The sequence below is a fragment of the Lutra lutra genome, chromosome 3 (assembly GCF_902655055.1).
Source record: "Lutra lutra chromosome 3, mLutLut1.2, whole genome shotgun sequence".
Classification (NCBI taxonomy): domain Eukaryota; kingdom Metazoa; phylum Chordata; class Mammalia; order Carnivora; family Mustelidae; genus Lutra; species Lutra lutra.
The window spans coordinates 94,123,757-94,149,615 of record NC_062280.1 but is presented as its reverse complement, the minus strand read 5'-3'; the positions used below and the strand labels follow the sequence as shown (position 1 = coordinate 94,149,615).

The window sequence follows — 25,859 nt, the reverse complement described above, 5'->3', positions numbered from 1 at the left end:
ATTCATAGAAGATAGATACTAATTTGATATAGCAGTTAGTCTAAAATGGTCCCCCATAATCCCTTTTTTAAAAAAAGAATTATTTATTTATTTATTCATTCATTCATTTAATCTATTTATTTGGAGAGAACACAGCACAGGGAGCAGCAGGCAGAGGGAGAGGGAAAAGCAAGCTTCGCACTGAACAGCGAGCCTGATGCAGGGTTCAATCCCAGGACCCCAGGATCAGTACTGGAGCTGAAAGCAGATGTTCAAATGACTGAGCCACCCGGACCAGACATCCCTGATCCCTACCTTCTGGTATTCATGCACTTATATAATTACTTCTTACAATGTATTGGGCCGCAATAAGATATTGTGGAAATAACATTATATGATTGGAAGGCTGTCATAAAAACATTTTGTCTCCTGCTTTGCTATCTCTTAGATTGCTCACTCTAACGGCAGCCAGCTGGTACGTCATAAGGGCATTCAAGCAATCTTACAGAGAAGTCTATGTGGAAAGGATCTAAAGTTTCCATCTAACAAGCACCAACTTGCCAGCCATATGAATTGGCCATTTTGGAAGCTGATACTCCAACTCCAATCTAGGTGCTTAGAGCCCTGATTGACACTTTGACCATATTCATGGTTGATATTTTGAATACATCTTTATGAGAAGCCATAATCATACTCCTAAGGTGCTCCAAGATTCATACCCCATAAGTAATATGAAATAATATACTTTATGTTGCTTTGAGACATTTTTTTTTCATTTTAAATAAGAAGATTATTTAAATAAAATGATTGACATGAAGGGAAAACTACCTGGAATTCATTTCTTTTAGAGTAATTTATCCTTAAAGACAGATTGCCCTACATGTAATAGATATGTATAATAAAGTTATAAAATCATCTTTGGTTTTATAATGATAATGAAAAACATTAAAATACTCCAATTGAACAAGATAGGCAAGGATTTTGATGTTCTTTTTGTTACTGTTAAACACTGAGAGCAAAATAACTTACTAGAATATAAAGATAAGAGCTGAATGAGCATAGCACTAATGGAAAAAGAGGGTATTTTCACAGAACCAGTATTTTTAGGTCATTCCTTCTCCTTTTGATGTTAATCAAAATATATGATTGGCCATTTACTTTTACAAACTGTAATACGCTTGTGCACATACACAGTTACCTTATGTACAATAAATGAATGGGGGAAGGGAAAAATGAAAGAATAGAGAAAACTACATTGTAGTAAGTCAGAATGTGGTGGAACCAACTTGTGGTTTTCTAATTGAGAATATTTTTTGGTCTGGAGGAAGGGGTTTTGAAGTAGCAGGGTTCCTTTTTAGTAGACACTTCCCATCTGATGCAGGAACACATCAATTCTATCTCCATTCTCCATTTCCAACAGTGCAGGTGTGCCTGTTTCATAGACTGGCTGCTCATCAAATTGAAATCTGATCAGCCTCATGGACAAATGCTGTCATTTACAATAGGCTTTCATTAGTTTACTAAGTAGTATATTCTCTTAATTTTAAACTACACCACAGAAGGTGGTAACCTTCAAATCAATATGATCACTATTCTCAGTTTGGACTCCTTCCTTTGCTTTTTTGTAGGCCATGGCATGTGCTAGAGGGTCCTCAGCTGCTGCTTTATAAAGAGGTACCAGCTCTGCACCAAAGGAGCACAGAAACAGCACCAGAAGTGGCAGAAAAAGGAGGTGGCAATAATATTAAGGAACTAATTTTTAAAGTAACTTGTTATACTGCAATAGATAAATTAGATACCTGATAAAATGTTTTATAAAAGCTTACAGTATTCCTCAGATACAATAATGAAATATTAAAATGCTCAATATAAATAGAAAATAAAATGAAGAATCCTGATATCACTTGTTTTTAATATATATTTAAGAAGTTCTAGCCAGGGGTGCCTGGGTGGCCAGGTGGTTAAGGATCTTCCTTTGGCTCAGGTCATGATCCTGGAGTCCTGGGATAGAGCCCCATGTCAGGCTCTCTGCTCAATAGGGAGCCTGCTTCTCTCGCTCTCTCAAGTAAATAAACAAAATCTTAAAATTAAAAAAAAAAAAGTTCTAGCTAGCCCAGTAGGATAGGGGACAGCTTTTCCTGTGGAAATTACTGGGTTGAGAGGAGTGTAGTGGTTCCCCCACTATGGTGTGGGGCAACAACTGATATCAGTTTATTCCAAAGAGGGGAAGTTATCTGGCAAAAATGTAACTGCCTGCTGTGTTCAAGGCTTCCATTTGACCAGATATTGTGAACTTTGTTCAGCTTGTGCAACAAAAACAGCACTATGTTGTAAGTCAATTGGCAGGGCATCAAACCAGTGCTCAGTGTTGGGGTATGAAGAGAGTGTGCCTTGAATTCCCAGAATTCAAGATGGTGTGACTCACAGTTCCATCCAGAGTGCTTTTGGAGATGTGTTGTGAAACCCAATGTTTCCACCAACCAAAACCTTGCACCATTGGAAACAGAATGAACACAACACAGAAGTGTTATGTCGTCTGCTCTGCCCTGGCTGCTTTGGCCTTACCAGTCCTGGTTGCATTTAAAGTCATCATATTGAGGAAGTTCCTGAATTTCCTTTGGTGCCTGAAAATAAAGTTGAAAGCTAAGAGATGACTATGGAGTCTACTTTGCCTCTTAAGAAACTTAGGGCCTAGAATGATATTGTAAAGTTCCATGTGTTTCAGCAAATAGAAGCTGCAAAAGCAAAATGAGAAGTGGTCATTGTATGCAGAGCAGGGGGCTCTGAATCATCACTAAAGGCAAGTGTCATCAAGGTTTTCAGAAACATCTTGAGAATTACTCTGCTTAATGTAAACTGAACATTTTGAAAATTACTCCTGGTGAGCATGTGGAATGTTTCTACATTTGGACTAAAAGTGCTTTCTTTAAGATAGATGATTTGCCCTCAAGAGTAAATACAATCTTCTATCCACACAATTTTCAAAACAGACCTTAACAGAATCTCAAAAATGACAAAGATCCACAGATCCCTCTTAGAACAACACAAAAATTTCATCATAGAGTCTTAAAGAAGAATCCACTGAAAAATCTGAGAATGATGTTTGAAGCTAAACTCATATTCAAAGACTGTAAACCAGAACAGCACTCTTCACCAGGCCAAAAATCACAATCTCTGGGTGGATAAAGTTGTGGCAGCACTAGAAGCCAAATCAGATGAGAAGGGGTTCGAGGCAAGTAAACACTGGTAGGGAAGAAATAGAAGGTTATAGGTGTTAAGAAGCAGAATAACTCTTTGGTGGGAAAAAGGGTTGCAGTTGCCAAGAAACTAGCAACTGGAAAGATGCCAGCAGAAAAGACCCATCACAGAAAAAAAGCAGCCTGCTGCAAAAACTTAATTTATTCCATAAAAGTAAAATAATTTTGGGTAGCTCATTTTGAATAGATTGTGAAAAACAAAAAAAAAAAAAAGGGAGAAAAACATATGGATAGTGAAATCAGTAAAAAATTTATAGATGGAATTTAGTCTTGATGGTTAAGGTGAAGAAAATTCTATAAATGATTACAACTAATAAGAGAATTTAGTAAGTTAATCACATAAGATATCAAAGCACTGATGTTGCCAATTCAAGATGGCAACATAGAAAGATCATGAATTCACCTTCTTCCCAACTGTTGAATCTATAGCTATTTGGAATAAGTCCCTCTGAAAAAATCTAAAACTATGAAAGCAACAATTATACATTGGGCATACTATTAAAAAAAATATATCAAAGAAACTGTGATACAATCCCACCATAAACTCTTTTTTTTTTTTTGAGAGACAGAGAGAGAGAGAATGGGGTCGGGGGGGGTGGAGGGAAAGGGAGAGAATCTTAAGCAGACTCCATGTTGAGTATGGAGCCTGATGCAGGCCTCAATTTCATGACCCTGAGATCATGATGTGAGTCAAAATCAAGAGTTAGAGGCTTAGCCAACTAAGCCACCCAGGTGCTCCAACACCTATCTATAGTACAGGAGGGAACTAAAAACTCAGAGCTTCTCCCATGGAATGAAGGCTCTGAACCCCACATCAGGAACTCCAATTTTTAAGAACCTTACCTGAAAGCTCCCCAAACATCTAGCTTTGTAAAGAAACACGGCTTACTTCAGTGATGCCTGGAAGGGTATAGTGATCTGAGAAATGGCTTTTTTTTTTTTTTAAGATTTTTTTTATTTATTTGACAGACAGAGATCACAAGTAGGCAGAGAGGCAGGCAGAGAGAGAGGAGAAAGCAGGCTCCCCACGGAGCAGAGAGCCCGATTTGGGGCTTGATCCCAGGGATCTGGGATTATGACCTGAGCCAAAGGCAGAGCCACCTGGTGCCCCCTGAGAAATGGCTCTTAAAAGACACCCACACATTTGTAGTCACTCATCCCAGAGCCAGTTCAGAAGCAGCTGATCATGCCCACACTTTGGAAAAGAAGCTCATTTCTAATTATAAAGCATCAACCTGATGGGCAAGCATCTAAATTAGGATCTAGGGGTCTTCTGGGAAAATCTCCAGAGACAAAGCCTGGTAGGCACCTTCTATGCACACCATCTTCTTTCTCCAAATCCTAGGCTTTACCCTCAACCCTTACTCCAGAGTGCTATCTTTATGCTCCCCCACTGCCTTGCTCCAACCAACAGCTGCCATCTGAACACTGTCTCTCTCCCCCTGCCATGCTCCATAGTGCCACTATCTTCCAGAGGTGCCCTGGTTTTATGTCTAGTGCTCTGGTTTTTGGAGCTGCAGCTCAGGAGATACCCAATGATTGCCTGGAGTTAGAGGCCAACTGGAGTTGCATTTCTGAGTCCTAGAGACTGTAACTAATTGTAGAGACAGTTCTTGACAGGCTGTCATCAAGGCATTGCACAGATAGCAGGATAAAACACCCATGTAGACTTTTTTTTTTTTTTAAGATTTTACTTATTTATTTGACAGAGAGACAGATCACAAGTAGGTAGAGAGGCAGGCAGAGAGAGAGGGAAGCAGGCTCCCTGCTGAGCAGAGAGCCCGATGTGGGACTTGATCCCAGGACCCTGGGATCATGACCTGTGCCAAAGGCAGAGGCTTTAACCCACTGAGCCACCCAGGTGCCCCACCCATGTAGATGTTTTGTGAAATAGGCCAGTTTCTTACTCGGAAGCTTCAATCTGAGGAGCAATTCCCTCAAGCCCCAATTTTCTTGACTGATTCACAAGGGACAACTCCAGAACACCTGGCTCTGGTGGTCAGTGGGGCTTATGCTTACAGTCCCAAAGGATTATATATATATTTGCATACTTTATAAGCTGGTACCTCAGGCCTGGCTTACATCAGCCTGAATCTAAGTGTTGAGATCCTTCACTGACAAAATGAGACAGAGGACTGTGTCCCAAACAAAAGAACAGGACAAAATTACAGCAAGAGAGATAAACAAAACAGAGATAAGTAATATGCTGAGGGAAAAAATTTAATGTAATGGTTATAAAGATACTCACTCAACTGTGTGAAAGAGGGGAAGACCCCAGTAAAACCCTAAACAAAGAGAGAAAAATGTAAAAAAAAAAAGAACTAATGATCAAGAACTCAGTACTTGAAATTATAAATGCTATAGGGGCATCTTGGGGGCTCAGTCAGTAAAACTCATGTGGTGATCTCACAGTTGTAAGATTAAGCTCTGAGTAAGTCTCTGAGTTCAGTGCAGAGTCTGCTTTGGATTCTTTTTCCCCTCCCCTGACCCTCCCTGCTCGCACTCTCTGTCTCTGAAATGAATAAATAAAATCTTTAATAGAAATACTGTAAATGGAATAAAAAATAGCCTATAGAATATAGAAAAACAGATCAGCAACCTGACAGTAAATAAAAACAATCAAGCAGAACAGGAGAAAAAAAATCAAAAAATGAGAATGGACATAAGGAATCTCAGTAATAACATTCACATTATAGGGATCCCAAAAGAGAAAAGAGGGAAGAAAATATACCTAAAGAAATAATAGGTGAAAATGTCCTCAATCTGAGGAAGGAAACAGATATCCAGATCCAGGATGCACATAAAACCCCCAACAAAATCAACCCAAGGAGATTCCCTCCAAGACACATATGAATTGAAAGGGCAAAAACTAGTGATAAAGAGAATTTGCAAAATAGTAAGAGAAAACAGTTACATATAAGGGAAACCCTATAACATCAAAATACTGTCAGCTGATTTTTCAGCAGAAACTTTGCAGGCCAGAAGAGAGTGGCAGGATATATTCAAAGGGCTGAAAGGGAAAAACCTGAAGCCAAGAATACTCTTTCCAACATGGTTATCATTCAGACTAGAACAAGAGTTAAAGAGTTTCACAAACAAACAAAAGTTGGAGGAATTAGAAAAACTGGAAGTGTAAAAGCAGTAAAATTGAGTATATCTATAAAAATCAGTAAAGGGATTTACAAAATTAAAGACACAAAGTATGAGTAAATATACTTAAAATGTGGGATGAGGGAGAGAAATAAAAATATAGTGCTTTTAGAATGGGTCCAGACTTAAATGACCAAATGATATAGACTGCTGTATGTATAAGATGTTATTTATTAACCTAATGGCAACCACAAATAAAAAACTGGTAACAGATATGCAAAAATTAGAAAGAAATCCAAGTATATCAGTAATGAAAGACAGCAAATCATGAAAGGAGGGAGCAAGAGAAGAAATAGAATTACAAAAACAATAATAAAACTAGTAACAAAATGGCAATAAGTACATTCCCATCAATAATCTGAATGTAAATGAACTACTGCTCCAATCAAAAGACATAAGAAGAAGGGATAGATTAGAAAAAAACAAAAAACAAAAAACCAAGCCCCATCTATATGCTGCCTACAAAAGATTTATTTCAAACCGAAAGACACATGAAGATTGAAAATGGAGGGGTGGGGGTGCCTGGGTGGCTCAGTGGGTTAAGCCTCTGCCTTCAGCTCAGGTCATGATCTCAGGATCCTGGGATTGAGCCCCGCATTGGGCTCTCTGCCCCCCCACCTGCCTCTCTGCCTACTTGTGATCTCTGTCTGTCAAATAAGTAAATAAAATCTTAAATAAAAAAAAAAGAAAAGAAAATGAAGGGATGGTAAAGCATTTATCATGCCTGTGAGAGTGAAAAGGAAGCCAGGGTAGCAATACTTATATATGGCAAAATAGACTTTAAAACAAAGACTCTATCAAGAGGTAAAGAAGGACATTATATAATCATAAGGAAACAATCCAGTGTAAAGATAATAGCAATTGTAAAAATTTATCCATCCAGTATGAGAGCATCCAAATATATGAAGCAGCCATTAAATAAGATAAAGGAAGTAATTAACAGTGATAAATAATAGGACACTTTAACCCCCCACTTACATCAATGGATATTCCACACAGAAAATAAAAAAGGAGACATTGCTTTGAGTGACATATTTTACCAGATGAATCTAACAAATATATTCAGAATATTCCATCCTAAAACAGCAGAATACACATTCTTTTCAAGGACACATGGAATATTTGTCAGAATGGATTACATATTAACCCACAAAACAGGCCTCAACAAATTCCAGAAGATCAAAGTCATACAATGCAGCTTTTTTGATCACAATGCTATGAAACTAGAAATCAACTGCAAGAAAAAAATCTAGAAAAAACACAATACAAGGAGGTTAAATACCATGCTACTAAACAAGGAATAAGGCAAACAAGAAATCAAAGAGGAAGTACAGAATACATGGAGATAAGTGATAATGAAAACACAATGGTCCAAAATCTTTGAGATATAGCAGAAGTGGTTCTAAGAGGGAGGTTTATAGCAATATAGGCTTACCTCAAAAAGCAAGAAAAATCTCAAATGAACAACCTAACCTTACATCTAAAGGAGCTAGAAAAGGAAGAACAAACAAAACACAGAACAGTAGAAGGAAAGAAATAATAAAGATTAGAGAAGAAAGAGAAACCAAACCAAACCAAACCAGTAAAACATATCAATGAAAGCAAGAGTTGGTTCATTGAAAAGATCAACAAAATTGATAAAGCTTTAGTCAGTTGGAAAGGAAAGGAAAGGAAAGGAAAGAAGAAAGGAAAGGAGAAAGAAAGAGGAAAAGAGAGGAAGGAAGGAAGGAGAAAGAAAGAAACAAACAAACAAACTCAATATCAGAAATGAAAATGGAGAAATAACATCAAAAACCACAGAACTACAGTGGGTTTTAAGAGAATGTTATATAAAAAAGTCTATATGCCAACAAATTGGACAACCTGGAAGAAATATACAACCTCCCAAAACAGGAACAGAAATAGAAAATTGAACAGACAAATTATCAGCAATGAAGTTGAATCAGTAATCAAAAAACTCCCAACAAACAAAAGTTCAGGACCAGACAACTTCACAGGTAAATTCTACCAAACAAAGAGTGAATACCTGCCATTCTCAAATTATCAAAAATTAAAATGGAATGAAAGCTTTCAAATTTACTCTATGAAATCAGTAATAGCCTGATACCAAAACCAGATAAAGACACTAAAATAAAAGATAACTATGGGCCAACATCCCTGATGAACACAGATGCAAAAATCCTCAACAAAATATTAGCAAACTGAATCCAACAATATATTTAAAAAATCATTAACTACAATCAAATAGAATTTATTCTCAGGATGCAAGTGTGGTTCAATATTTGCAAATCAATAAAAATAATACATCCCATCACTAATAGAAAGGATAAAACCACATGATCATTTAAATAGATGCAGAAAAAGCATGTGACAGAGTACAACATTCATTCTTGACAAAAACTCTCAACATAGTAGGTTCAGAGGGATCATACCTTAACATTATAAAGACCATACCACAAGTAATATCATACTCAATAGTAAAAAAAAAAGGGAGAGATTTTTCTCTAAGATCAGAAATACACAAAGATGTCCACTCTCACCACTTTTATTCAACAGAACACTAGAAGTCCTAGCCACAGCAATCACACAAGACGTAGTAAAAAGAATCCAAATTGGTTAGGAAGTAAAACCTTTAGTATTTACAGGTGATTGCAAAAGTTTTCTGTTGAATTTTCTAAAAAGTCAACAGAAAAACTTCTAAAACTGATAAATGAATTCAGGAAAGCCGTAGGATAAAAAAAATCAATATATAAAAATTTGTTCTATCTTTATACACTAATAATCAAGTAGCAGAAAAGAGAAATAAAAACAGTTACATTTATGATTGTACCAAAAAATTGTACCAAATTGTATCATTTACAATTCGTACCAAAAAATTCCATTTAAATTGTACCAAAAATTGTACCTAGGAATAAACTCAACCAAGGAGGGGAAAGACACACTCTGAAAACTATAAAATACTGATAAAAGAAATTGAAGATAACACAAAGATATTCCATGTCTGTGAACTGGAAGAATATTGTTAAAAAGTTTATGCCACCCAAAGCAATTTACAAACTGAATGCAATCCCTATCAAAATACCAACATCGATGTTCATAAAACTAGAAAAAAAAAATCCTAAAATTTGTATGGAATCAAAAAAGATCCTGATTAATTCAAGCAATCTTGAAAAAAAAAAAAAGGCCAAAACTGGAGGGATCACAATCGCAGTTTTCAAAGCTGTATTTCAAAGCTGTAGAAGTACTAGCACAAAAGTACTAGCACAAAGTACTAGCACAAAAAATATACACACAGATCAGTGGAACAGAATAGAGACCTCAGAAATAAACTCACAATTATATGGTCGATTAATCTTTGACAAGGGAGGAAAGAATATTCACTGGGAAAGACCATCTCATCTCATCAACAAATAGTGCTGGGAAAACTGGACAGCTACATGCAAAATAATGAAAACTAGATCACGTTCTCATTCTATACACAAAAATAAACTCAAAATGGAATATGGACCTAAATGTGAGACATTAAACCATAAAATCCTAGGAGAGAGCACAGACAGTAACTCCTCTGACTTTGGCCATAACAATATTTTTCTAGATAGGTCTACCAATAAAGGGAAAAAAATTAAAATTAAACTATTGGGATTACATGGAAATATAAAACTTCTGCACAACAAAGGAAATAGTCAACAAAACAAAAATATAACCTATTGAATGGGAGAAGATATTTGTAAATAATTTATCTGGTAAGGGGTTAGTATAGAAAAAAATATAAAAAACTTACACAACTGAACACCAAAAACAAACAAACAAAACCCAAATAATTCAATTAAAAAATCATCAGAGAACATGAACACACACATATAGATGGCCAACAGACAAATGAAAAGTTGCTCAATATCATGAATCATCAGGGAAATTCAAATCAAAGCCACAAGGAAATATCAACTCACACCTGTCAGAAGGTTAAAATTAAAAACACAAGAAAATAACAATTGTTGGCAGGAATGCAGAAAAAAAGGAACACTCATGCACTGTTGGTGGGAATACAATCTGGAAAGCAGTACAGATGTTCTTCAAAAAATTAAAAATAAAATTACCATATGTTCCAGTAATTTTAGTATGGAGTATTTACCCAAAGAATACAAAAACAGTAATTTGAAAATATGTAAGATATATGCATCCCTATGTTTATAGCAGCATTATTTATAATAGCCAAACTAGGGAAGCAAGTCAACTGTCATGGAAGATGACATGGATGTCATGGAGATGAATGGATAAATTGGGACACACACGCACGCACACACACACACACGAGTGTGTGTGCGTGCGTGTGTGTATATACACACAATGAAATATAAGTCAGCTATAAAAAATGAAATCTTGCTGTTTGCAATGACATGGATGGACCAAGAGGGTATAGTGTTAAGTGAAATAAGTCAGAGAAAGACAAATAGCATATGATTTCAGTCATATGTGGAATTTAAGAAACAAAAGAAACAAAGAGACAGACTCTTAAATATAGAGAACTGGTGGTTACCAGAGGTGTGGTGGGTTGAAGGATGGGTGAAATAGGTGAAGGGGATTAAGAATAGGTTTATTGTGATGAGCAATGAGTAATGCATAAAATATCTGAATCACTATGTTTTACAACTGAAACTAGTATAATACTGTATGATAATTATATTGGAATAAACCAAAATAAACAGGCCACTTAGACAAACACATTGTTTAAATGACAACCAGTGCTAGGGCAGGGTTAAAAAACAAGTTTTATTTTTGACACCAGACAAATTATTTCGAGACTGGAAAAACTGTCTGTTTCATTTAATGCACAGAGACTGAAGAGTCAAGCAAAAAGAAGAAAGAGAGGAATATGTTCATACACTATGGAGTATTATGCCTCCATCAGAAAGGATGAATACCCAACTTTTGTAGCAACATGGACAGGACTGGAAGAGATTATGCTGAGTGAAGTAACTCAAGCAGAGAGAGTCAATTATCAAATGGTTTCACTTATTTGTGGAGCATAACAAATAACATGGAGGACATGGGGAGATGGAGAGGAGAAGGGAGTTGAGGGAAATTGGAAGGGGAGATGAACCATGAGAGTCTATGGACTCTGAAAAACAATCTGAGGGTTTTGAAGAGGCCGGGGATGGGAGGTCGGGAGAGCCAGGTGGTAGGTATTATAGAGGGCACGTACTGCATGGAGCACTGAGTGTGGTGCATAAACAATGAATTCTGTTACACTAAAAGAAATAAAAAACGTAAAAGCATAAAAAAAGAGAGGAATATGTTCACATATTATATATATGTATATATATGTATATATATATACATATATATATATATATATATATATAACCTCAGAAAAATTAATGAAATAAATATAATAATTTACCCAATACAGAGTTCAAAGTCATGGTTAAAAGATTTGCTGAACTTCGGCAAAAAACAGATAAGCACAATGAGAACTTCAACAAAAAGACAAAATAATAGTGTACCAAATAGAATTTACAGAATTGAAGAATAAAATAATGGAACTGAAAAATATAGTAAAGTGGTCTGTCAGAAGACTAGATGAAGAAGAAGTTATTGATTCAAATTCAAGGCAGTGGAAGTCTCCCAATCAGAATGGGGAGAAAAAAATTAATGACAGCTTAAAGGACTAAGACATCCATTGGGCTAGCACTCACATTATAGGGGACTGAGAAGACACAGGGAAAGGGCAAAAAAAATTTATTTGAAGAAATAAAGACTGAAAACTTCACTAACATGAAGAAAACAGATGTCTAGATCCAGAAATCCCAGAGGGTTTCAAGTAAGAGATATCTAAAGAAACCCATGCCAACACACAATATAATTAAAATGTCAGAAGATTAAGAGAATCTTAAAAAAAAAAAATGGATAAAGAGCTTGTTACATCCAAGGGAAGCTCTGTAAAACCATTAGTAGATTTTCCAGCAGAAAATTTGCAGACCAGAAGAAAGTGGCAAGGTATATTCAAAGTGCTCAAAGAAAAAAATTTTAACTAAGAATACATTTACAGCAAGATTATCATTCATAATTCAAGGAAATATAAAGATCTTTATAGGTAAGTAAAAAGTGAAGGTATTCATCAACAGTAAACTGCACTTACAATGAATTTTAAACAAGCTCTAAGTTGAAAAGAATGTGTGCTAATGAGTAACAGGAAAACATATGAATGTACAATCTCACATGGTAAAGGTAAATATATAGTAAAAGTAAGGAATTAACAATTTAAAAAACTGGTAAGGGAGGGTTAAAAGACAAGTAAAAATAACTTTATAGTAATAATTTGAGGGATGCACAAGATAAAGATACAAAATGTGACCTCAGAAACCTAAAATGTAGAGAAGAGTAAACATATACAGCTTTAGAATGTGTTCAAACTTATATTATCAACCCAAACGAAAAGCAAAAACCAATATGCAAAAGCAAGAAAGATCTCTAAGTACGACATTAAAGAAAGTCATCATACCACAAAGGAAGAGACAAGAAGGGAAGAGGAACTACAAATCAGCAAGTTAACAATGAACAAAATGGCAATAAGTACTTCCTATCAATAATTACATTAAATTTAAGTGGACTAAATTCTCCAATTTAAAAGATAGAGTGGCTGGGGCGCCTGGGTGGCTCAGTGGGTTAAGGCCTCTGCCTTCAGCTCAGGTCATGATCCCAGGGTCCTAGGATTGAGCCCTGCATCAGGCTCTCTGCTCAGCAGGGAGCCTCCCGCCTCCACCACCCCCACCTACCTCTCTGCCTACTTGTGATCTCTCTGTCAAATAAATATATAACTTCTTTTTAAAGACAGTGAAAGGGGCTTTTATTTTATCTGTAGTGTTCCTTTTCTTTCATGTAAAAATTTTTTTTAAAATTTCTTTTCAGCATAACAGTATGGATTGTTTTTGCAACACACCCAGTGCTCCATGAAATCCATACCCTCTCTAATACCCACCACCTGGTTCCCCCAACCTCCCACCCCCCACCCCTTCAAAACCCTCAGATTGTTTTTCAGAATCCATAGTCTTTCATGGTTCATCTCCCCTTCCAATTTTCCTCAACTCCTTTCTCTCCATCTCCCCTTGTCTTCCATGCTATTTGTTATGCTCCACAAATAAGTGAAACCATATGATAATTGACTCTCTCTGCTTGACTTATTTCACTCAGCATAATCTCTTCCAGTCCCATCCAAGTTGCTACAAAAGTTGGGTATTCATCCTTTCTGATGGAGGCATAATACTCCATAGTGAATATGGACCACATCTTCCTTATCCATTCATCCGTTGAAGGGCATCTTGGTTCCTTCCACAGTTTGGCGACCAGTGGCCATTGCTGCTATAAACATTGGGGTACAGATGGCCCTTCTTTTCACTACATCTGTATCTTTGGGGTAAATACCCAGTAGTGCAATGGCAGGGTCATAGGGAAGCTCTATTATTAATTTCTTGAGCAATCTCCACACTGTTCTCCAAAGTGGCTGCACCAACTTGCATTCCCACCAACAGTGTAAGAGGGTTCCCCTTTCTCCACATCCTCTCCAACACATGTTGTTTCCGGTCTTGCTAATTTTGGCCATTCTAAGTGGTGTAAGGTGGTATCTCAATGTGGTTTTAATTTGAATCTCCCCAATGGCTAGTGATGATTCACATTTTTGCATGTGTCTGATAGCCATTTGTATGTCTTCATTGGAGAAGTGTCTGTTCATATCTTCTGCCCATTTTTTTTATATGATTGTCTGTTTTGTGTGTGTTGAGTTTGAAGAGTTCTTTATAGATCCTGGATATCAACCTTTTGTCTGTACTGTCATTTGCAAATATCTTCTCCCATTCCGTGGGTTGCCTCTTTGTTTTGTTGACTGTTTCCTTTGCTGTGCAGAAGCTTTTGATCTTGATGAAGTCCCCAAAATTCATCTTCGCTTTTGTTTCCTTTGCCTTTGGAAACATATCTTGAAAGAAGTTGCTGTGGCTGATATCAAAGAGGTTACTGCCTATGTTCTCCTCTAGGATTCTGATGGATTCCTGTCTCACATTGAGGTCTTTTATCCATTTTGAGTTTATCTTTGTGTACGGTGTTAATGAATGGTCGAGTTTCATTCTTCTACATATAGCTGTCCAGTTTTCCCAGCACCATTTATTGAAGAGACTGTCTTTTTTCCACTGTATATTTTTTCCTGTTTTGTCAAAGATTATTTGCCCATAGAGTTGAGGGTCCATATCTGGGCTCTCTACTCTGTTCCACTGGTCTATGTGTCTGTTTTTATGCCAGTACCATGCTGTCTTGGTGATCACAGCTTTGTAGTAAAGCTTGAAATCAGGTAACGTGATGTCCCCAGTTTTATTTTTGTTTTTCAACATTTCCTTAGCGTTTTGGGGTCAATTCTGATTCCATACAAATTTTAGGATTATTTGCTCCAGTTCTTTGAAAAATACCGATGGAATTTTGATCAGAATGGTATTAAAAGTATAGATTGCTCTAGGCAGTATAGACATTTTAACAATGTTTATTCTTCCAATCCAAGAGCGTGGAATGGTCTTCCATCTTTTTGTGTCTTCTTCAATTTCTTTCATGAGTGTGCTGTAGTTCCTCAAGTACAGTTCCTTTACCTCTTTGGTTAGGTTTATTCCCAGGTATCTTATGGTTCTTGGTGCTCTAGTAAATGGAATGGATTATCTAATTTCCCTTTCTGTATTTTCATTGTTAGTGTATAAGAAAGCCACTGATTTCTGTACATTGACTTTGTATCCTGCCACGTTGCTGAATTGCTGTATGAGTTCTAGTAGTTTGGGGGTGGAGTCTTTTGGGTTTTCCATATAAAGAATCATGTCGTCTGTGAAGAGAGAATGTTGACTTCTTCGTTGCCAATTTGGATACCTTTTATTTCTCTTTGTTGTCTGATTGCTGTTGCTAGGACTTCTATTACTATGTTGAACAAGAGTGGTGAGAGTGGGCATCCTTGTCGTGTTCCTGATCTCAAAAGGAAGGCTGCAAGCTTTTTCCCATTGAGGATGATATTTGCTGTGGGTCTTTCATAGATAGATTTGATGAAGTTCAGGAATGTTCCCTCTATCCCTATACTTTGAAGCATTTTAATCAGGAACGGATGCTGGATTTTGTCAAATGCTTTTTCTGCATCAATTGAGAGGACCATGTGGTTCTTCTCTCTTCTCTTATTAATTTGTTCTGTCACATTGGTTGATTTGCGAATGTTGAACCATCCTTGTAGCCCAGGGATGAATCCCGCCTGGTCATGGTGGATAAACTTTTTAATGTGCTGTTGGATCCTGTTTGCTAGGATCTTGTTGAGAATCTTAGCATCCATATTCATCAGTGATATTGGTCTGAAATTCTCCTTTTGGGTAGGGTCTTTGCCTGGTTTGGGGATCAGGGTAATGCTGGCTTCATAGAAAGAGTCTGGAAGTTTTCCTTCTGCCTCAATTTTTCGAAACAGCTTCAGGAGAATAGGTGTTATTTTTTCTTTGAAAGTTGGTAGAATTCCCCAGGGACTCCATCAGGTCCAGGGCTCTTGTTTTTTGGGAGGTTTTTTGATCACTGCTTCAAACTCGTTACTAGATATCGGTCTGTTCAGGTTGTCAATTTCTTCCTGGTTCAATTTTGGGAGTTTATAGTTTTCCAGGAATGCATCCATTTCATCTAGGTTGCTTAGCTTATTGGCATCTAACTGTTGATAATAACTTCTGATGATTGTTTCTACTCCCTTGGTGTTAGTTGTGATCTCTCCCTTTTCATTCATAATTTTATTAATTTGGGCTTTCTCTCTTTTCTTTTGGATTAGTGTGGCCAATGGTTTATTAATGTTACTGACTCTTTCAAAAAACCAGCTTCTAGTTTCATGGATATGTTCTACCATATCTCTGGTTTCTACCTCATTGATCTCTGCGTTAATCTTGATTATTTCCCTTCTTATGTGTGGAGTTGGTTTGATTTGTTGTTGATTCTACAGTTCTTTAAGGTGTAGAGACAGCTGGTGTATTCTGGATTTTTCAGTATTTTTGAGGGAGGCTTGGATAGCTATATATTTCCCCCTTAGGACCGCCTTTGCTGTATCCCATAGGTTGTGGACCTAAGTGTCTTCATTCTCATTGGTTTCCATGAATTGTTTCAGTTCTTCTTTGATCTTCTGGTTGATCCAAGCATTCTTAAGCATGGTGGTCTTTAGCTTCCAGGTGTTTGAGTTCTTTCCGGACTTTTCCTTGTGATTGAGCCCGTTTCAAAGCATTGTGATCTGGGAATATGCAGGGAATAATCTCAGTCTTTTGGTATCGGTTGAGTCCTGATTTGTGACCCAGTATGTGGTTCTATTCTGGAGAAGGTTCCATGTGCACTTGGGAAGAATGAGTATTCTGTTGTTTTAGGGTGGAATGTTCTGTATATATCTATGAGGTCCCTCTGGTCCAATGGGTCATTCAATGCTCTTGTTTCTTTATTGATTTTCTGCTTCAATGATCTGTCTATTTCTGAGAGAGGCGTGTTAAGATCTCCTACTATTAATGTATTCATATCAATATGACTCTTTATCTTGATTAACAGTTTTCTTATGTAATTGGCTGCTCCCATATTGGGGGCATAGATATTTACAATTGTTAGATCATCTTGATGGATAGTCCCTTTAAGAATTATGTAGTGTCGTGGGGTGGGGTTATGGATATTGGGGAGGGTATGTGCTATGGTGAGTGCTGTGAAGTGTGTAAACCTGGCGATTCACAGACCTGTACCCCTGGGGATAAAAATATATGTTTATAAAGAATTATGTAGTGTCCTTCTGTATCTCTGACTACAGTCTTTAGTTTAAAATCTAATTTATCTGATATGAGAATCGCTACCCCGGCCTTCTTTTGAGGCCCATTGGCATGAAAGATGCTTCTCCATCCCTTCACTTTCAGCCTGGGTGGATCTTTAGGTTCACAATGGGTCTCTTGTAGACAACATATGGATGGGTCCTGCCGTTTTATCCACTCTGCAACCCTGTGTCGTTTTATGGGCACATTTAGGCCATTCACATGGAGAGTGATTATTGAGAGATACGTGTTTATTGACATCGTGTTATCTTTGAAGTCTTTCTTTCTGTAGATTGTCTCTATATTTCTGTTCAATGCTATTCTTAGGATTTTTCCTCTTTTATAGAACCCCCCTTAATATTTCTTGCAGTGTCGGCTTGGTGGTTGCATAGTCTTTTAAGCCTTGCCGGTCTTGGAAACTCTTTATGTCTCCATCCACTTTGAATGTCAGTCTTGCTGGATAAAGAATTCTTGACTGCATATTCTTCTCATTTAGTGCCCTGAATATATCTTGCCAGCCCTTTCTGGCTTGCCAGGTCTCTGTGGACAGGTCTGACGTTATTATGATGGGCTTTCCTCTGTAAGGAAAGAGCCTCTTTGTCCTAGCGGCTTTCAAGAGATTGTATCTACAATTATGATTCCTCAATTTGACCGTCAGGTGCCTTGATGTTTTTTTGGGATCTATAATCTTGGGTGGAGACCGTTTGGCCTCTAGTATATGAACGCTGGTTCCATTCACGAGATTGGGAAAATTCTCATGAAGAACTCGTTCCACTATATCTTCTAGACTTCTTTCTTTCTCCTCCCCTTCAGGGATTCCAATAATTCTGACGTTGGAACGTTTCACGGCATCATTTATTTCCCTGATTCTGTTTTTGTGGCTTCTAAGCTGTTTGTTCCAGGCTTCCTCCTGATCCTTCCTCTCTATCTGTTTGTCCTCCAGATCACTAATTCTATCTTCTGTCCCAGTTACCCTAGCTTTTAGAGAATTTAGATTAGATTGGAACTCACTGAGAGCATTGTGAACCTCATCCCTGGTAGCTTTCAGCTCTGCCCTAACATTGTGAACATCATCCCTGGTCGCTTTCAGTTCTGCCCTAATCAATTCCGTTTGGTCATCCATGGCTTTCTCCAACCTAGCTATTGCCTGGATAATTGTTAGCCTGAATTCTCTTTCCGACATATCGTCTATGTTGATAGCCGTTAGCTCTGTTGCAGAAGGCCCATCCTCTGTACTTTTCTTCTGTTGGGCATTCCTCCTCCTAGTCATTTTGGTGAGAGATGACTGAACGGATGTAGCTGGATGTATCGACCGTGATGCAGTCAAGGTGCACCCTGGAATGCTTCTGAGCAACAGGGTTCCCCACCCAAATGAGAGAAAAAAGAAAAGAAAGAGAGAGAGAGAGAGACAGGAAAAAAAGGGAAGATAAAAGAGAAGGTTCAGCACAAATAGGCCCCAAGGTAAGATTGATGAAGTATACAAACAAAGAGACAAACAAAAAGACTGATAAAAGTATATGACAGAGGAAAAAAATATATATATATGCAAATAAAGGAAGAACGTCCTCAAAAAGAACCCCAAGTATAAGATTTATATACTATCAGGACAAACACAAAAACGCAGAAACACAGGCGGAAGAAAAAGATGGGAGAATGGTTATAAATTCTCAGTGTGGGCGAGGAAGGTTGTTTTGATTCTTCCTGGATGTATCTTGGTATCTTTTTTAAAGGACTCAACTTTCCTAAGATAAAGGGGGATTAAAAATTGGTTTACCTACAGGGGTAGCATTGATTGGGGAAAGGGGATTACCTTGAAGTTTAAGTCTATATGAATGTTAGAAAATAAAAATAAAAAAGGAATAAACTAGACTAAAGTAAACTAAAATTTAGGAAAAAAAATTAAAAAAATAGAAATGCAAAAGAAAAACACAGGTGTATGTATCAAAAAGTTCAGGTTAGAGGGGTATTATGGAATTTGATGTACTGGACATCTCACTGTGATGGCAAAGAGGTTAAAAAATTATCTATATAAAAAAAATGAACCAGAATAATGGGAACGAGTTAAAAATAAAAGTTGTCCTATGAAGTAGTGGTGGTTGTTCTCTTGTAGTCTTTTTTTTTTTCTTTCCTGGTTGGTTTTCTGGGGGAGGGGCCTGCCATGTGGGTTTTCAGTCAATGATGTTCTCTGAGTTAAGTCCTCCCGCCCCACTCCAGGGAGTGGACTCTGAGGAAACTGGTTTTTTCAGGCTTTTGTTCTCTGGAGGTTTTTATGTTTGTTCACTTTTTTTTTTTTTTCTCGCCTTGACCGCTTTTGGTGGCTTTTGTAGGTTTAGAGGAAAGCAAACTGCACCCTGACCTCCCTCTCAGAGAGAAGCCTCAGCCTGGTCTCCTGTGGGTGCTGCAAAGCCCATATAAATTCCCACTTGGCTGCTGGCAGAGCAGGTTCTGAGTCGTGGTCCCTGGGGATGCAGTATCTTCTGATTGTACCCAATACAATGGCAGCGGTGGCTGGCTGAGCAGCTCCAGAGCGCCTGAGAGGTTCCAAGCAGTGATCACACACTGAGATTTTCCCACTGGCCCCGGACTAGTAGTGTCTGGTCTTTCAGGGTCTAATAGCGCCCGGCTTGTGCGCACCTCTCTAAGGGGAGGCTGTCGGTTGTGCACGCGTCTCAGGCTCTGAGAGCAGGGCGCGGGTCTGAGAGCACCAGGCTGGGCCTTCGTGCACCTCTCTCAGGGGAGAGTTTGGGGCACGCATGCATCTCAGGCTCTGATACAATGGTGCGGGACAGGCTAGGGACAGGGCTTAAGTCCCCAAACCCATGACAGCCTCCCCTGGCGCTGAACCAGAGAGAGTGTGGCAGAGAAACCAGGTCTTGGTCCCTGAGCCTCCAGCGCGCCTGAGATTGCGTGGGGTCCAATCCAGTGAGGGGCTGGGAACCTCACCAGACAGCAGAACACCAAGCCATGCTACGGAGCCTGAGACTTGCGTGCCCCTCACCCTCCCCTGAGAGAGGTGCGAGAAGGCCCACCCCTGCGCTCCTAGACCCGCACCATTGTATCAGAGCCTGAGATGCATGCGTGCCCCAAACTCTCCCCTGAGAGAGGTGCACGAAGGCCCAGCCTGGTGCTCTCAGACCCGCGCCCTGCTCTCAGAGCCTGAGACGCGTGCACAACCGACAGCCTCCCCTTAGAGAGGTGCGCACAAGCCGGGCGCTATTAGACCCTGAAAGACCAGACACTACTAGTCCGGGGCCAGTGGGAAAATCTCAGTGTGTGATCACTGCTTGGAACCTCTCAGGCGCTCTGGAGCTGCTCAGCCAGCCACCGCTGCCATTGTATTGGGTACAATCAGAAGATACTGCATCCCCAGGGACCACGACTCAGAACCTGCTCTGCCAGCAGCCAAGTGGGAATTTATATGGGCTTTGCAGCACCCACAGGAGACCAGGCTGAGGCTTCTCTCTGAGAGGGAGGTCAGGGTGCAGTTTGCTTTCCTCTAAACCTACAAAAGCCACCAAAAGCGGTCAAGGCGAGAAAAAAAAAAAAAAGTGAACAAACATAAAAACCTCCAGAGAACAAAAGCCTGAAAAAACCAGTTTCCTCAGAGTCCACTCCCTGGAGTGGGGCGGGAGGACTTAACTCAGAGAACATCATTGACTGAAAACCCACATGGCAGGCCCCTCCCCCAGAAAACCAACCAGGAAAGAAAAAAAAAAAGACTACAAGAGAACAACCACCACTACTTCATAGGACAACTTTTATTTTTAACTCGTTCCCATTATTCTGGTTCATTTTTTTTATATAGATAATTTTTTAACCTCTTTGCCATCACAGTGAGATGTCCAGTACATCAAATTCCATAATACCCCTCTAACCTGAACTTTTTGATACATACACCTGTGTTTTTCTTTTGCATTTCTATTTTTTTAATTTTTTTTCCTAAATTTTAGTTTACTTTAGTCTAGTTTATTCCTTTTTTATTTTTATTTTCTAACATTCATATAGACTTAAACTTCAAGGTAATCCCCTTTCCCCAATCAATGCTACCCCTGTAGGTAAACCAATTTTTAATCCCCCTTTATCTTAGGAAAGTTGAGTCCTTTAAAAAAGATACCAAGATACATCCAGGAAGAATCAAAACAACCTTCCTCGCCCACACTGAGAATTTATAACCATTCTCCCATCTTTTTCTTCCGCCTGTGTTTCTGCGTTTTTGTGTTTGTCCTGATAGTATATAAATCTTATACTTGGGGTTCTTTTTGAGGACGTTCTTCCTTTATTTGCATATATATATATTTTTTTCCTCTGTCATATACTTTTATCAGTCTTTTTGTTTGTCTCTTTGTTTGTATACTTCATCAATCTTACCTTGGGGCCTATTTGTGCTGAACCTTCTCTTTTATCTTCCCTTTTTTTCCTGTCTCTCTCTCTCTCTCTTTCTTTTCTTTTTTCTCTCATTTGGGTGGGGAACCCTGTTGCTCAGAAGCATTCCAGGGTGCACCTTGACTGCATCACGGTCGATACATCCAGCTACATCCGTTCAGTCATCTCTCACCAAAATGACTAGGAGGAGGAATGCCCAACAGAAGAAAAGTACAGAGGATGGGCCTTCTGCAACAGAGCTAACGGCTATCAACATAGACGATATGTCGGAAAGAGAATTCAGGCTAACAATTATCCAGGCAATAGCTAGGTTGGAGAAAGCCATGGATGACCAAACGGAATTGATTAGGGCAGAACTGAAAGCGACCAGGGATGATGTTCACAATGTTAGGGCAGAGCTGAAAGCTACCAGGGATGAGGTTCACAATGCTCTCAGTGAGTTCCAATCTAATCTAAATTCTCTAAAAGCTAGGGTAACTGGGACAGAAGATAGAATTAGTGATCTGGAGGACAAACAGATAGAGAGGAAGGATCAGGAGGAAGCCTGGAACAAACAGCTTAGAAGCCACAAAAACAGAATCAGGGAAATAAATGATGCCGTGAAACGTTCCAACGTCAGAATTATTGGAATCCCTGAAGGGGAGGAGAAAGAAAGAAGTCTAGAAGATATAGTGGAACGAGTTCTTCATGAGAATTTTCCCAATCTCGTGAATGGAACCAGCGTTCATATACTAGAGGCCAAACGGTCTCCACCCAAGATTATAGATCCCAAAAAAACATCAAGGCACCTGACGGTCAAATTGAGGAATCATAATTGTAGATACAATCTCTTGAAAGCCGCTAGGACAAAGAGGCTCTTTCCTTACAGAGGAAAGCCCATCATAATAACGTCAGACCTGTCCACAGAGACCTGGCAAGCCAGAAAGGGCTGGCAAGATATATTCAGGGCACTAAATGAGAAGAATATGCAGTCAAGAATTCTTTATCCAGCAAGACTGACATTCAAAGTGGATGGAGACATAAAGAGTTTCCAAGACCGGCAAGGCTTAAAAGACTATGCAACCACCAAGCCGACACTGCAAGAAATATTAAGGGGGGTTCTATAAAAGAGGAAAAATCCTAAGAATAGCATTGAACAGAAATATAGAGACAATCTACAGAAAGAAAGACTTCAAAGATAACACGATGTCAATAAACACGTATCTCTCAATAATCACTCTCCATGTGAATGGCCTAAATGTGCCCATAAAACGACACAGGGTTGCAGAGTGGATAAAACGGCAGGACCCATCCATATGTTGTCTACAAGAGACCCATTGTGAACCTAAAGATCCACCCAGGCTGAAAGTGAAGGGATGGAGAAGCATCTTTCATGCCAATGGGCCTCAAAAGAAGGCCGGGGTAGCGATTCTCATATCAGATAAATTAGATTTTAAACTAAAGACTGTAGTCAGAGATACAGAAGGACACTACATAATTCTTTATAAACATATATTTTATCCCCAGGGGTACAGGTCTGTGAATCGCCAGGTTTACACACTTCACAGCACTCACCATAGCACATACCCTCCCCAATATCCATAACCCCACCCCACGACACTACATAATTCTTAAAGGGACTATCCATCAAGATGATCTAACAATTGTAAATATCTATGCCCCCAATATGGGAGCAGCCAATTACATAAGAAAACTGTTAATCAAGATAAAGAGTCATATTGATATGAATACATTAATAGTAGGAGATCTTAACACGCCTCTCTCAGAAATAGACAGATCATTGAAGCAGAAAATCAATAAAGAAACAAGAGCATTGAATGACCCATTGGACCAGAGGGACCTCATAGATATATACAGAACATTCCACCCTAAAACAACAGAATACTCATTCTTCCCAAGTGCACATGGAACCTTCTCCAGAATAGAACCACATACTGGGTCACAAATCAGGACTCAACCGATACCAAAAGACTGAGATTATTCCCTGCATATTCCCAGATCACAATGCTTTGAAACGGGCTCAATCACAAGGAAAAGTCCGGAAAGAACTCAAACACCTGGAAGCTAAAGACCACCATGCTTAAGAATGCTTGGATCAACCAGAAGATCAAAGAAGAACTGAAACAATTCATGGAAACCAATGAGAATGAAGACACTTAGGTCCACAACCTATGGGATACAGCAAAGGCGGTCCTAAGGGGGAAATATATAGCTATCCAAGCCTCCCTCAAAAATACTGAAAAATCCAGAATACACCAGCTGTCTCTACACCTTAAAGAACTGTAGAATCAACAACAAATCAAACCAACTCCACACATAAGAAGGGAAATAATCAAGATTAACGCAGAGATCAATGAGGTAGAAACCAGAGATATGGTAGAACATATCCATGAAACTAGAAGCTGGTTTTTTGAAAGAGTCAGTAACATTAATAAACCATTGGCCACACTAATCCAAAAGAAAAGAGAGAAAGCCCAAATTAATAAAATTATGAATGAAAAGGGAGAGATCACAACTAACACCAAGGGAGTAGAAACAATCATCAGAAGTTATTATCAACAGTTAGATGCCAATAAGCTAAGCAACCTAGATGAAATGGATGCATTCCTGGAAAACTATAAACTCCCAAAATTGAACCAGGAAGAAATTGACAACCTGAACAGACCGATATCTAGTAACGAGTTTGAAGCAGTGATCAAAAAACCTCCCAAAAAACAAGAGCCCTGGACCTGATGGAGTCCCTGGGGAATTCTACCAACTTTCAAAGAAAAAATAACACCTATTCTCCTGAAGCTGTTTCGAAAAATTGAGGCAGAAGGAAAACTTCCAGACTCTTTCTATGAAGCCAGCATTACCCTGATCCCCAAACCAGGCAAAGACCCTACCCAAAAGGAGAATTTCAGACCAATATCACTGATGAATATGGATGCTAAGATTCTCAACAAGATCCTAGCAAACAGGATCCAACAGCACATTAAAAAGTTTATCCACCATGACCAGGCGGGATTCATCCCTGGGCTACAAGGATGGTTCAACATTCGCAAATCAACCAATGTGACAGAACAAATTAATAAGAGAAGAGAGAAGAACCACATGGTCCTCTCAATTGATGCAGAAAAAGCATTTGACAAAATCCAGCATCCGTTCCTGATTAAAATGCTTCAAAGTATAGGGATAGAGGGAACATTCCTGAACTTCATCAAATCTATCTATGAAAGACCCACAGCAAATATCATCCTCAATGGGAAAAAGCTTGCAGCCTTCCTTTTGAGATCAGGAACACGACAAGGATGCCCACTCTCACCACTCTTGTTCAACATAGTAATAGAAGTCCTAGCAACAGCAATCAGACAACAAAGAGAAATAAAAGGTATCCAAATTGGCAACGAAGAAGTCAACATTCTCTCTTCACAGACGACATGATTCTTTATATGGAAAACCCAAAAGACTCCACCCCCAAACTACTAGAACTCATACAGCAATTCAGCAACGTGGCAGGATACAAAGTCAATGTACAGAAATCAGTGGCTTTCTTATACACTAACAATGAAAATACAGAAAGGGAAATTAGATAATCCATTCCATTTACTAGAGCACCAAGAACCATAAGATACCTGGGAATAAACCTAACCAAAGAGGTAAAGGAACTGTACTTGAGGAACTACAGCACACTCATGAAAGAAATTGAAGAAGACACAAAAAGATGGAAGACCATTCCACGCTCTTGGATTGGAAGAATAAACATTGTTAAAATGTCTATACTGCCTAGAGCAATCTATACTTTTAATACCATTCTGATCAAAATTCCATCGGTATTTTTCAAAGAACTGGAGCAAATAATCCTAAAATTTGTATGGAATCAGAATTGACCCCAAAACGCTAAGGAAATGTTGAAAAACAAAAATAAAACTGGGGACATCACGTTACCTGATTTCAAGCTTTACTACAAAGCTGTGATCACCAAGACAGCATGGTACTGGCATAAAAACAGACACATAGACCAGTGGAACAGAGTAGAGAGCCCAGATATGGACCCTCAACTCTATGGGCAAATAATCTTTGACAAAACAGGAAAAAATATACAGTGGAAAAAAGACAGTCTCTTCAATAAATGGTGCTGGGAAAACTGGACAGCTATATGTAGAAGAATGAAACTCGACCATTCATTAACACCGTACACAAAGATAAACTCAAAATGGATAAAAGACCTCAATGTGAGACAGGAATCCATCAGAATCCTAGAGGAGAACATAGGCAGTAACCTCTTTGA

At 38.6% G+C, this 25,859-nt stretch overlaps 2 pseudogenes; one reads left to right on the top strand and one right to left on the bottom strand.

Moving 5' to 3' along the window:
* Positions 1-1,333: 1,333 nt before the first annotated feature.
* Positions 1,334-1,612, bottom strand: LOC125095914 (small ubiquitin-related modifier 2-like; annotated as a pseudogene).
* A 546-nt stretch (positions 1,613-2,158) lies between these two features.
* LOC125095581 (60S ribosomal protein L4-like) lies at positions 2,159-3,240 on the top strand (annotated as a pseudogene).
* The last annotated feature ends 22,619 nt before the right edge of the window (positions 3,241-25,859 follow it).